Source organism: Panthera pardus, unplaced genomic scaffold (genome assembly GCF_024362965.1).
Source record: "Panthera pardus isolate Hobbes unplaced genomic scaffold, ASM2436296v1 HiC_scaffold_4, whole genome shotgun sequence".
NCBI lineage: Eukaryota > Metazoa > Chordata > Mammalia > Carnivora > Felidae > Panthera > Panthera pardus.
Genome location: NW_026526969.1, coordinates 17,716,247 through 17,721,625, shown reverse-complemented (window position 1 = coordinate 17,721,625; position 5,379 = coordinate 17,716,247). Strand labels below are relative to the sequence as shown.

The 5,379-nt window shown below is 62.0% G+C and overlaps 1 long non-coding RNA gene across 1 annotated transcript; it reads left to right on the top strand.

The window, feature by feature from the left end:
* Positions 1–470: 470 nt before the first annotated feature.
* Positions 471–5,112, top strand: LOC109278094 (uncharacterized). Its single transcript, XR_002085497.2, has 3 exons — positions 471–2,495; positions 3,693–3,939; positions 4,499–5,112. It is a non-coding gene; the product is annotated as an uncharacterized LOC109278094 (long non-coding RNA).
* The last annotated feature ends 267 nt before the right edge of the window (positions 5,113–5,379 follow it).

The following is a 5,379-nucleotide window of genomic DNA, read 5'->3' as shown; positions in this document are numbered from 1 at the left end:
GACTTAGGACAGGCCTGCCGTATAAATGAATGAATGCATGAATGAATAGTGACAGGTTTTCAGGAAGGAGGGGGCTACCTGACGGGCTCAGAGCTTAGGGAGCCCAGCGGATGTGTTACCCGTGGAGCAGGCTCCCAGGGCCAGGCGGGACGAACCAGGAAGCAGATGGTTCTGTGAAAGCTAGATGACTGAGGCTGCGAGCCGGGCGTGGGAGACCCCTGAATGGCTTGGGACAGATGTCCTGGTTGGAGTGGGGATGTGTGTGTGTGTGTGTGTGGGGGGGGGGGGAAACCCGGCCGCTGCCTCACGTTCTGGGGGTCTGGGTAGACCACAAGGCATAGGGCAGAGTTCTAGAGCCACGGCTCGGCTCCCTTGACTGGCTGTGACTCCCTGCGAAGGTCATGATCATGACCTTCGCAGAGGCCCCGAGGTCACTCGTGCTGGAGTCTGCTGCAGATCCCTTTCTTACTCTGGGCTCCCCTCGAAACCGGCCGGTGACAGATGCACTGTTGCTCGATAACTGGGTCGGAGAAGAATCCCCTGGTGGGGCGGATACGGCCTCCAAACATGCCTCTTTTTTGGTGGCAGGAGGCACAACGTGTAAGTTGTCCTTCATCTTGGAAGGGATGTCTCAGCGCCTCCAAAGCACCACACCCTAAACGCCTCCCCAGTGAGTCACGCCCCTGGCAGGCGTGTGTCTTACCAGGTACTTGCGCCTTCTGGCCGACGACCGCGATGTCATCAGTGTGCAGGACCGGCGGGATGCCGTGCAGGATGGCTAGGTGACCACGGGCGACCCCCGGCTGCACGTCCTCCCCTGTGAGTGCCGCCTGCTTCGCTCCTGATGCTACTCGGAAAGAACACATTCACCAGATTGACAGCCACGCGCCCGGGGCCCAGGGCTGTTGATCTGTCCTCGCGAAGATGCCGGCACAGCATCTGCCGTTGAAGTTGCTGAATATCCACCAGGACCCGTGTGGTTTTTGCAGGGACTGTGCTGGTGAGTTCAGCGGGGACAGGAGGGGGCCGCCTCCCCGTATCATCGAAGCCTTTGCCATTCCCCTGGGACGGCCCATTGCCTCTGATTCATAGACTCGGAGGGGAGCTGAGGGCATTTCTAAGGGTTTCTACTAGGCCTTTCCCACTGTGATGGTCCCGGCATGCACTGGAGAACTTCCTCTGGGAAAACGAGGCTCGCGGGTCTCTCCTCCTTCCGGGTCCTGGATGGAGGCGGCCTCGGTCACCGGCTGACCCTGATACACAACAGTACACGGTCAGCGTCTGGCAACAACACTTGGTCTTCACCGAGTTAACTTCCGGGTTGTGTTTCTATTGACAACAAGTGACCCTGGGCTTCCGTTTCTGCTGCCGATTTACAGCTTTTGTTTCTGGCCCAGGTCTTACCGAAACACCTGATCAGATTGAAAGAGACCGCGTGGAGGGCGGGGGAGGGTGTGGGGCGCTGGGTCAGGCCCTACAGGACCAGCTGTCCCGCTCTCTGCCGCCCCCTGCGGGCCGCGCCCTCACTTGGGCCGGTCTGCTGTTCAGGTTTGGGGGCGCCAACGGACTGCCCCCTCTGCACCGGGCGCCTCCGCCCACGCCCCCGGGGGTCCAGAGACGAACCGGGGACGCGGCCGTGCCCTCCGAGGGCTCCCGGAGGGACAGCAGTGCAGCTGCCCCTGGGCCGGGCTCAGCGGGGAGCCAGTGGGGACCCCTCCCAGGGCACCGGGGCCTCAGCCCAGAGCTGTGCCTGCAGGTGGGCTGTGGAGTGTTGGGACACGGCGACAAGCTTCCGCGAGGACCGCCTAACGTCCGTGCCTTGACCTCAGCACCCTGACCTGTTTCATCCTGACCTCCACACCCTGATCGCAGTGTCCCAACCTGTGCGCCCTGACCTCTGCTCCCTGACCTGCATACCCTGACCTCCACGCTCTGACCTCGTCGCCCTGACCTCTGCTCCCTGACCTGCGCACCTTCACCTCCACGCCCTGACCTCCGCTGCGTGACCTTGGTGCGCTAAGCTGCGCACCTGACCCGGGCTCCCTGAGCTGTTCCGACTTAACATGACGGGCCTGCAGTACCTCCTTACGGCCACACGGGGGCGTAGGGGCCGCGCGCCCCGGGGCGGAGGGGCGTGGTCAGCGCGGCCGCCGGCGGGACCCGATCCCCGGACACCTGGGCGCTGCGCCCCCAGGGGCTGGATTCTGCCGTCGCCAACTCCAGCTTCCCCGTGGAGCCTGAGGCGCTACAGAAATCGCTCACGTTGGTGTGCAGGTGTGCCCACCCCCAGAGAGGCGTTTGGGGGTGCGGGTGGCGGAGGCCGCGCCCTCTCCGTCTGTTAGGTTTCAGTCCCCACACTCGGGAGACCGGGGGCATCTGTCGTTTGCTCGCTGCATACTCCCAATGCCGGGGACAGCGCCCGGCAGCCCATTCGCTGAAATGTCTGCACCGAGCCGGCGGAGTCAACCACCCGGGGACACGAAGTGGGAAACGAGGTAGGTTGCAGAGCCCCACCTTTGCACCCGGTTCCTCCAGAAACCCGCGGTCTCGAGGTTTGCTGCTGGGACAGCCGCACGTGGCCCCTGGCAATGCAGGATTCCCCCTGCCAGGAAGGGGGGTGAATCAGGGCCCAGAGGAAAACACCAAAGGTCCCTGCTCCTCGCGCTGGGTTTTAAGTCCCGACTTCGTGTTTCTGAGTGGTGTTAAATGCGCCCAGACATCCCCACCTTCCTTCGCTGCGCCCCCCGTGGGACTCTGCTACAACAGGTGCTGGGGCCGGGGGTCTTGCGGCCTGCCCCCCTCCGCCTGCCCCCCCCAACCTGTCCTGACCTAGGTGTTTGCTGTGACTCCTCGTCTTGGATCAAGTTCCCTCCGAGCAGAGCTCCAGTCGCGGGCATTCGGCTTCCGGAAGATTCCTCCTCTCTCGGAACACGCCGCCTTTGGGGCCTGGCTACCTGCTCTGAACACCTGTCTCGTTGCTTCCTCTTCTTCCGTTTCCATGAGCCAGGCTCTTGATCTCTGTGCAAGAATCTTCTCTGGGCTATCTGCCCCTGGGAGCCAACACCGGGGCCGGGGCACAGGTCCGCCTGACCGCACCACGCATGGCTAAGTGGTTTTCCACCCCTGCTGGTGCCCAGCACACGGTTTGAACGGTGCCCCACAAAGGCACGTCTGCTTCCTCCTCTCTGGGAGTTACATCGCCGCAAACTGCGTGACTAAGGGTCTGGATGATGCGCTGGGCCCTACACGCAGACACGCCCTGGGGACACATGGAGGGATCGCAGCCCTCACGGGCCCCAGGGCTCTGCCGCCTTTATTTCAGTCACTTTGTAGCTTTTCTCTTTTTCAAACTTTAGCGAGGTGTGATTCAGTCTTTTCGAGTCTAAACGTCCGAGGGGCGGGGCTCCTGCCTTCCGCCTGTGGCTCTGTCACCAGGGAGCCCCCCCAGCCTCTGCAGGACATGCTCTCTTGCTCCTGGGCTGTCCCCAGGTTAGGCTGTCTTACTTTCCCTGACTGCTGTGGCCAAGCACCACAGCTGGGTGGCCTAGAACAACAGAAATTTACTTTTTCGTGGGAAAAAGTAAATTTCCCAGGGAGAGTCCTTCGCAGGCTCCCCCCCCTTCTGGAGGCCCCCGCGCTCCCTGGCCTGCGGACACATCACTCCTGTGCCTCTGTCTCCTCCTCTCTCCTAGGGACACCAGTCATTGCAGTCAGGGCCCACCCTCCTCCAGTCTGACCTTGACCTAGTGACGTCTGCAAAGACCCTGGTTTTTGAATAGGACCGCATTTCGAGCTTCCAAGTGGACATGATTTGGAGAGGACACCATTCCAAACCCTGTGCGTCCGGGAACGGGACCGGGGAGCCCCTGTGCACCTGTTTCCCAGCAGGAGGAGGCCGCACCACCAGTATCCTTTCCTGAAGTCTCCTTTCTGCTTCAGGTGGCTGGAGTCGGCCCAGAGTGTCACTGACCCAGGCCCCGGCCGAGCCCACGGGGACAGGCGTGATGTGGGATGGCACACAGCAAGCAGGGTGTGGGATGGGCGAGGGTCCGGCATTGGTGCCGCCTCCCAGCGGGTACAGAACACCCACGTGGGAGCCATGAGACCCCTGGACGCCTGCATCCACGCCTCTTCCTGCGGGCCGGGGCCCCCGGCTGTGCGGTCAGGGCGTCACGGGCTCCCATTCCTCCCCTGTGCCCCACACCTGCAGCATTAGTCGCAGCCATGGATGTGTCCCGGGGACGTGCTGGGTGTCCTCCTGGATGCCAGACTGTCCTCCCCTTCCTTCCTCTCCCTGGGGCGGGGGAGGGCCGGGCTCACGTGGGCCGGACGCGGAGGCCCGCTCCTGCCACCTTCTCCCTGTGACAACTCCGAGAGGCCACCGCGTCATCGCCGCCAGCTCCGGCCGCCTGGCCTCCTCCCTCTTGCCTTGAGCCCATCTCAGACCTCCTTCTTCTTCTAAGAGATTTTTGAAAATTAACGTCAATTTACTTCTTAGGGCATCGTGAGGTCCGTAGGAATACTGTGCACGGGAGGTCCAGTTGCCACAGGCACAGATGTCCTCACTTCTGATGACGTCTGTCATTAGAGTGCTACGATTGTTACTGCCCGTGGACACCGTGGAGATCATCTTACCGGGCGCACAGCGCTGTGCACCCGGGGGCCCTGACAACGTCGAAGGGACGCGTCTAGCACCACACCCCACCTTCCAGTGACATTCCCCAGCACGCGGGCTCCCGTCCGGCCCCGGCAGCCCTCAGGGATGGCTGCACGCAGACCGTCCTGTACAGAAGGTCCCCTTCCAGGCCCTCCTCCCACTTTGTATACCAATGGCACCTGAAACTTGCAACAGCAGTTTCGTTTTTTTGTCTCTAGTAAAACAAAAAGCTGGAGGGGCTCCTGGGCGGCTCAGTCACTTAAGGGTCCAACTTCGGCTCAGGTCATGATCTTACAGCTCATGAGTTCGAGCCCCGCGTGAGGCTCTGGGCCCACAGCTCAGAGCCTGGAACCGGCTTCGGATTCTGTGTCTCCCTCTCTCTGTGCCCCTCCCCCACCCATACTCCGTGTCTCTGTCTCTCACTCAAAAGTAAATAAACATTAAAGTAACAGCAACAACAACAACAAAGTACCTGGGGAGAAAAGCAGATTAAAGCCACACGGAGATCCTATCATCTAGAAAGCAGACTGGCAAAAACGAAAAGCCCAAGCGTGCCAAGTTCAGTCGAGGCTGGCTCAGCGGGGTCTCGCGGTGGGGCGGCCGCCTGGGGACACGTCACCCAGTAAACCCGGGGAGGCGCAGCCCTGGGTGGAGACGCTCTTGCCCCGGTCCCCCCAGGAGACGGGCAAGGCCCAGCAGCAGCGGGGGAGCATCAGTGCTGG